Source organism: Triticum aestivum, chromosome 5B (assembly GCF_018294505.1).
Source record: "Triticum aestivum cultivar Chinese Spring chromosome 5B, IWGSC CS RefSeq v2.1, whole genome shotgun sequence".
NCBI classification, from domain to species: domain Eukaryota; kingdom Viridiplantae; phylum Streptophyta; class Magnoliopsida; order Poales; family Poaceae; genus Triticum; species Triticum aestivum.
The window spans coordinates 88964171-88972969 of NC_057807.1; the positions used below are offsets into that span (position 1 = coordinate 88964171).

Here is an 8799-nt window from a genome sequence, read left to right on the forward strand (position 1 = left end):
GTGAGAATCCTTTGTTTTTATTTTCCTATGGCAAATCAAATAAATTTTGGCACAAAGAAAATCATGCAGAGTGTGCAAAAGCGAACCAAAAACCAAAAACTAAACAAAAAAAACCAAACGGAAACAAAATTTCGGTTTATTCAGGTTTCAGGTTCAGTTTCCAAATCTGGAAACCATTTAACAGTCGGTTTTTTGGTTAGAACCGATGGTTTTCGGTTAAACCGAATAAAACCAAAACTAGATTCGTTGCGTGTTCAACAACCGAAGACCTGAGTTGATCCCTCCTGTCACTCCTCCTTTTAGGGCATATGTATTATGGAGGCTACCCCTTGGTGCTGCCCCTGAGGCTACCCCAGCCTCCAACAATGCAATCACCGGACCTTTTTTTTTTGATTCTCTCTGTTACTTTCTCAGTGGCACACATGCATCACACCTCTCCCTCTGCTTTTGGACGGGGCAGCCGCCTCTTCTGCAAGAGCCCGCTTCCCTCTGCTTTTGGACGGGGCAGCCGCCTCTTCTGCAAGAGCCCGCTTCCCTCTGACAAGAGTAGCTTTTTCCTCTCTTGCTTCCACATAAGATGTTTTTTTGAGGTGGACTCATGAGGCATCTGTCCACGTTGTAGCATAATACATGCCCTTATAGCTATCCAGCCATCTCGATGTTGCTCGCTTCGCGAGGTGGTACTAAAATTTGCAGCGCGGATGGCGCAAGAGCTGGTGGCTGGTGCGTGGTGCTTGGGCCTGGGCCTTGGGCTGCCTAGCGCGATAGCTAAAAAGGGAAAAGGGAGTTTGGAGGCTGCAGCCTACAGGCTAGCGCTCGTTGTGCTGTTTCACGCCATATTTTTTTGCACCTAAAAAACCTGGAGGCTAGCGCACGGGTTGCTCTTTCCCTGTCTTGTCCTCAGATTTTCCTAGTACGTACATACATCTTTGTCAATGGCTCAATGCCTCATCTGTCATATATGCCTCGATCGGTTGCTCGTCATACGTACATAAGCCACCAAATCATGTCTACCATCTAATGGTCTAATCTAATATACAATTCTTAAAAGAAAAAACTAACCTACATACACAGATTGAATCATGTGACAAAAAAATATGTGTTATTCAAAAATCCGCGTCAGCTTTGGTTACTTTGGTTATTACCAAAACCAAACCAAAATTAAATGGTTATTATCGAAACCGAACCGTATTTATGTATAAAATCGTATAAACCAAAGTATAAAAATCATATAAACCGAAAATCGTATAAACCGAACCAAATCAAACCGAAAAAACCGAACGCACACCCTGACATGAGTCCCAGTGACCAAAGTTTGATTTTTTCTTTTTGAGGCAAATGACCAAAAGTTTGATGAAGCTCTGGCGCGACCCGCCGGCCTTCACTGGCGCCGGCGCCGGCGCGTCTGGGAACAGACCGACCGCCGCCTTCCACGTGCCCGCGGGGTCGCCCTCATCCAGGCGACCCACAGCGGCGCCGCCGGACCGAGGGCCCCCATGACTCTGGCGCTGGGTTATCCGAGGCCGTACTGGCGCTGGCAGTAGGCGGGGGGCGCGGATCTATAGAAATCATATCTGAAAGATTCTTTCTGATTAGACCTGGCTGGCTCTGACCTGATGAGTGATCCCCTGCTCTGTTCACTCGATTCGACAATGTAAGCGAAACCTTCTCCTTTTCTTCATTACGTTCCATATAGAACAATAGAGTTCAATCCAATGTCAAATTTTTTTCCTCTCCCCGCTTCTCCTGTCATTAACCTTCTACTTGTTATTTGTTGTTCCTTGGAGCGATAAATGATGTACATTTTGAGCTCCTGACTCTAAAACTGAAACCTTGGCACTGAAGCTACAATGTAGAATTTCTTGTAACATCTTTGTTTGTTTTGATCTCTTGTCGTTTTTGCCATGGAGGCTCGGCTGCACTGCACCACAAGATACTGACAGAATCTAACTTGTACAACACCCTCTGGGTATTGCTGTGCTCCCTTTATCTCCTTGGCATTGCTAAAAGTAGGGAAATGATTCTAGCATATGTCACCAGATTCCTTCTCGATTGTAACCGTGTCATGCTTTCATATGCATCTCTCTGAACAACTTTTGAAACGAGACTCCTTTTTCAACCGAAGATATGATAACACTACTAGTATCAGCTGGTTTGGCGTGTATCTCCATATATGTACGCCCTTTTGCTCTGGGCCTGGGCATCCTTGGCATTCTGGCTGCTTCTCTGCAGAAGTACTGGCTCTTGGCAAAGGTAATAGCCTTCTGGTCTTTCTACTCTCTACATCCTTAAGAGTTAGAGCATAAACTTGCTGCAGCTTAAGATCATGTTTATGGTCTTCTGGTCCTATTTTAGGCTGCACTTTTTCTCTGGGCTTGGGGCTGATTCTCTGCAGAAGTATTTTAGGCATCCTTGGCGTACAGGCTGCTTCTCTGCAAAAGTATTGGCTTGTTCAAAGAGCTCCTGGGCAAAGGTAAGAGGCTTCTTGTCTTTGTACTTGCAACATCTTTAGATCATAAATTTGCTATACCTTCAGATCATGTTTATGATGGCACACAGGAACCTAAAGTGGTTCTAGTATTAGACATTTTTCTTTGATTTATCTGGCATGATGCATGCGCATCCATGTGAAGTTGGAACAGACTGCTGGTAATAACACATATTACTACATCTTTTTATTTTCCTCTGAAATAAGTACTGGCTGTTGGCAAAGATGTGTTGGCTTCTTGTCTTTCTACTAGATCATAAACTTGCTAAATCTGTAGATCACCTGAAGTGCATAGCTTACTTCCTGTTTGTCCTGAAAAAAACTTGCTCCAGTATTGGACACCTTTCTTGGATTTATCTGACATCGAATATATGCATCAACGTGAGGTTGGAACAGACTGCTCATAATAACACACACTACTACATCTTCATATTTTAGGCTACTGTATCATACATTTGTCATGGCACCGGATTAATACTATGAGCAAGGTAACAGGAGTGGTCACAACAACAGCAGCAAATCCTTTCAAAGATGTGAGGGCTGCGATGCACATTACTATTGGTGTCATATGGATGATACCCAGAAGTATTTCTTCAAGTGCATGGTTGGCAATTTCCAAGATAGAATGGCAAGCCCTGGTGCATCCATGCCCTTTCTCTCCTTCACATGGAATTCCATCCCAGTTCAGAATGATAATGTCGTTGTTTGCTTGTTCATGCAGACCATACCACATAAGTTTGTGGAGAATTTCAAAGGTCAGATCTCTGAAGTTATCAAGCTAGAAGCGCCTGATGGAAACATATTCAACGTTCAGGCTACCAAGGATCTAAACAAGATAGTCCTGGGATCTGGATGGGGGGTATTTATCAGCTTTTACGAAGTAAAAGAGGACAATTTCCTGGTCTTTAGGTACATGGGGGATTCTCACTTCAAAGTTCTGATATTTGATTTTGGAAGTTGCTGTGAGAAGGAAGTGTTCCACGTTCTCGTGAACTACGGTCCTAATGCCCAAGAAAAAGACATTCGTCTTGATCAATCACCGCTGAGCGAAAGGCGATGCCAGAATGGTGGATCAAGCAACGGTGGGTCCCATCGAAGGTGCGAGCACTGCGATGTGCATTTCTATTGGCATCACATGGATGATAGGCAGAAGCATTTCTTGAGGCTCATGTTTGGTGATTTCCGTCAAGAAATCGTAAGACCCTGTATAATCAATGCCCTTCCTGCCACCTTGATGAAATGTCTTCTTGATCAGAGATATATAATTTGCTGATTGCTTTGTTGTTTGTTCCTGCAGAGTATACCAGAGAAATTTGTGAACAATTTCAGAGGCAGGATATCTAAAGTTATGAAGCTAGAAGCTCCTGATGGAAACGTATACAACATTCAGGTTATCAATGATCTGACAAGATAGTCCTTAGATCTGGATGGCCAGCATTTGCCAGTGCTTATGGACTAAAAGAGCATGACTTGCTGGTGTTCAGATACATTGGGGACTCTCACTTTAAAGTCCTAATATTTGACCCAAGTGGTTGTGAGAAAGAAGTATTCCACATTGTCATGAACCACACTCCTAATCTACCAGAAACGGGCATATCTCATGATCAGTCATTCCTCAAAGAAACAAGGCGTCGAGAATGCAAATCACGCGATAATAACAGTAGGAAAACTAAAAAGATGACTCCGCTGTACTCTCCTTCACTGAGATCAGGTAAAGAATTGAAGGGTTGCACGTATATTCTCATTGGTACCTGTAATTGCTAACTGATGTCTTGATGATCGGCGTTGTGCAGCTGAAGGTGTCACATCTCCAGAGGACACCCTGAATTCAGGTGGCCTTCGGGAAACCACCAAGCCTCGCTATGTCCTAGCAATGGGGTGCAATCTGACTACAGCGCAGAAGGCAGAAGTCGACGCGCTTGTGAGGAAAGTTAGGCCTGCTATTCCATTTTACATCACAGCCATGAACAAGACAAGTATGTCTGGATCTCTGGTATGTGTGCAGTATCCTCTACAGATTCAGTGAGACTCCTGCAAAATTTGTTATTTAATGTTCAAATCTCTTGTCTAAAATTTTGTTGGAATTTTTAAAATTATAGTATCTCTTCGTAAATTATAATCTTCAATAATTTCAAGGTCTGATGATCCAGTCGACTCTAACAGGTCATCTGCAAGGATTACGCTTCCAAATACCTTCCAGATGGAGACCAATTCATCACACTCTGCCATCCTCATAAGAGCAACATATGGATAGACAATTTGAAGGTTATCACTGATGGTTCCCGCATGCTTTCTGTTGGCTGGTCGTGCTTCGTTCTCCACAACGAGTTGCGGGAAAGTGACATCTACCTATTTGAAGTATCGAAAAACAACGGTGAAGTGACAATGGTTGTTCATTCTCTTGAAGGAGCTCATCACTTACAAGGTGAGTATGCAACACATTGACACCTGCATATATGGCATTAAAAAACAATGCTCAGGATCGCCAACTTAAAAAAATGAATTTATGAGTCAACATAGAAATAGACTCCTTTTTTGGGGAAAACTTTGTCTTTGCCATTCCAGTCTCTTTACTTGATCATTTTGGAATGCCCATTTGTGTTTTTACAGGGAAAGACCTCGAATCTCAAAAAAGGCGCAGATATCCAGTTAAGGCCGAGGCCACCGAGGATGAGGAGAGTGACAAGGAACATGCTGAGTCCAACTACTACTACTCAAGGCATGCCAATGGCCTGACCAGCGATGAGCAAGAGGAGATATTCAGGTCAGCGTTGATCCAACAGGGCAATCCCGTGTACTTCGCCGTCCTGGGGAAGAATCACGTTAAAAAGGGGAACAACTTGCTGGTCAGTTCAGTTGTTCTACAAATCACAGACTGGATTACCTAGATGGTTTAGGAAACCGTCTCTGATAGACATTCTGAACCGTCTACCACGAAGCTTTCTGTGTTAGTGACTAATGTTCTGTATGCAGACCATCCCTAAAAAGTTTGCGGCGAAGCATCTCGCGGCGAGGTCACATGACATCCTGCTCCTGAGACCCAGCAGGGGAAGGAAGTGGTGCGTGAGGTACTACTGTCATTCGAAGTTAAGGGGTTTCAGCAACAGTCCATGGAGCAAGTTCGTCCGCGACAACAAGCTGCGCGAGGGCCACATCTGCATCTTCGAGCTGATCAAAGGCGTGCATAAGGCGACGATGATTGTCCACGTGTTCAGGAAGGTTGATGGCAGGCTTGTTCTGCTGGACTAACTAGCTAGGTTCCTGCGTAGCTGTATCGTTGTGAATTTGTCGCTGAATAATTGAAACGTGTTGCCACTGGGAGTGGGAGCTGAACTGGGAGTAGTTTGTGTACGAGGCAACTGCACTAATATGGTTGCAGCAGAACTAGTTGTTGAGCCATACCGTGTGATCTCTTTCAGAAGAAAGAGAGGAGTATTTCAGCGCTCACTCCACTGAAATTATCTTGAATGTAAGCTCGGTTGACTGCAATTTTATTGAACCTAAGTTGAGTCCCAGCTAGTGGACGAGAAGTTGTGGCATGTAACTTGTGTGTTCGTGTATGGGTTCTTTAAGTGGTGATCGAGTAGGAGAAATTAATTGCTCGTTGCAGTGATCTGGTTCTGGCTATTTTGTTGTGGATTTTGTTAGACCTGTGATGATATGAAGTGCGTAATGCAAAATTCAGCAATGGCTTACGGTGATGCCTGCCGCTGGAAATCTTTTGATTCTTTTTCTATGCATAACAAGTTCAATGAAAAACGTGCATGTTTTTCCTCCGGTTTTGCTAAGTAAGAACTATCTCCGGTTCTTTCCAGTTCATAATCATATCTTGTCCTTCAGGTGAAAACCCAAGCTCCGTCGGAGCGGGCGGCGGCGACAGCTATGTCATTACTTTCTTGGAGGCACCGTTTAGAGTCCTTGGCACTCGCAGGTCGGCGGGGTTTCGGCAGTTGTGTAGGGTGGCTTTGCTGCCATAGAAATCACCAAGGCATCAGTATATCCAAGACTCATCCAAGGCTCCTTTCTGGAGATACGAACGAAGTGACACTCTTCTCGATGTCTGTAATAATGGCCGAAGAAATACCCATAAGCTTGCTCTTCAGGTGGTTCACAGTAGCTAAGCAGTCTGTAGCTATTCTGATTCGTGATAAGTGGAGATCCTCTGCCAAAGAAAGGGCCTCACAACATGCATGTGCTTCCAGGCTCTCCGGATCGACTAGTCCTTCAAACACCCGTACAGACGCACCTAGATACTTTCCATGGTCGTTGCGACAGATGGCCACACTCACTCCCACGCTTGAAATTTTGGAGATAGCAGCATCCACATGAAACTTTGCCACTCCTACAGGTCCCTTGAGCCATTTCCTCTGTGTTGTGCTAGCCACTGTCGTAGGCTTTGCCTTCTGTTTTGCCGGCACCAAATCCAGTTCAGCAAGATAGTTCTGGATGAAGGTAAAAGTGGACAGTGGGCTCTGAAATATCTCCTCATGTTTTGCTTTTCTTCTCGCCCACCAGATGGCCCACAAGGTTACTAGGATCTTTCTGAAATCTTGCTCGCTGACTGAATCCTGCATGACTGCTAACCACTATCCTTGCATCTTCATGTTCACACGCTATCATGTGTTCCACTAAACCCTCATCTGAAAGAGCCCAAACACACTTGGACATACGGCAATCCAACAATGCATGTCGCCACGAGTCTCGAGCTGAGTTGCACAAAAAGCAAGTGTCATCATCTGATATATGTCGAAGCTTTAAAGTTTCACCCGTAGGAATTGAATTTTTGGCTAGCCTCCACGCAAAATTTCTGATATGCCCTGGGACATTAGCCTTCCAAAGCTTCAGCCACTGTTTTTGTCTTGCTTTAGTATTCGAATTGCTCTCCCGATTCTCCAGCCAATCCTCTCTTCTCCACCGGAGAGGGCCTATTGTACTTTATGCCAAGAACTAAGAGCACCACAAGAGTAGCGTATTACCTCCACCGGAGAGGGCCTAGACCTGTATAAGCCCTTACACGTACTTCCATCTGTACTAATCAACAGATGCCGTAGATCGAACTTGAAGTCCCTCGAACCGTCTCTCGGACGATCCCTCAAACAAGCACCGAAAGCATGACGCCTCTACGGATTGCACACGTACCGAAGTAGTGGTTCAACAGAGCTTTGCCGTCCAGAGCTATGAACCGCTGAGAAAACAAGAGGGAAAGGTAGCCTAGCGGTGTCGACGTCTAGATCAACTAGACGTGAGATAGAAACTGGATGCAAGAAAGCAGCAGGGCAACCTCCAAGAGATTTGATGTGTTCTAGGGTTGCCCCGGCCCCTCTATTTATATGCGGAGGTCTGTAGTCGCAACTTGGGGAGGGGGCCTCCCCAAAGTCGGTTTGGACCTCAAAGATGAGTCGTCCTCATACTCCAGGGCTAAACACCATGGATCCCAGCATTTACGAAAACGCCACGGACTCCAGCATCTGGCCCGGGGGCAGATGTCATAAACCCTGGCGTCTAGCCCTTGCCTTCCATACAACCCCTTTATGCACCAACCTAAGGCCTCGTGGGCCTTACCCCTTGGCCCAGCCAAGGTGTCTCGCACCATGGACCCTCTGGATTTATCCGGAAGGTTTCGTAACCTTCTAGACATTACCAGAAGTTCCCAGGACCTTCCCGGGACCTCCCAGAACATTTTTGGGAACATCCGAAACTCTTTCGAAACTATCCAAAACTCTTTCAGAGCCCATTCTATCATTCTCCTCCAACTCTTTGTTCTCTAACAAACTACTAAACGTTAAGTGTGTGACCTTGCAGGTTCGGTGAAAATATAGGCATGAACGAAAAAAAACCTTTCGTTCAATGATCAATAGCGGAACCATGGACATCCATATTGATCCCTATACTCATACAAATGGAATTCGAATGAACCTTTGGTTATCATATACTATTCCTTTTGCTTCATGATACTTTACAAAACTCGAGATGAGATATATTGGTATCCCTTCGAGTCATACACATGCTCACTATACCGGTCTCCTTGTTACAAGTTTTCTTATTCTTTCTCGTTGTCGTGTTCCAGCATCCCTGTGACCTGGTCTCATGTGTCTAGCCAGACGATGATGGATGACGTCACACTGAGAGGGCCTAAAGAATATTTCTCCATCGTCGAAGGAGCAAATCCCATCTTGAGCTACCTAGCCCCTTGTCACACTTTCCGATGAATCCGAAAGTTGTCGTTATGATCATCATGTTACAGATGACGTTCGAGCAATCCCAAAGTCTAGCGTTTGGTATGAAGTGACTATGATACTCTCATGGTCTAA

At 44.9% G+C, this 8799-nt stretch overlaps 1 pseudogene; it reads left to right on the forward strand.

Moving 5' to 3' along the window:
- Window positions 1-1348: 1348 nt before the first annotated feature.
- Window positions 1349-6019, forward strand: LOC123115752 (B3 domain-containing protein LOC_Os12g40080-like; annotated as a pseudogene).
- The last annotated feature ends 2780 nt before the right edge of the window (window positions 6020-8799 follow it).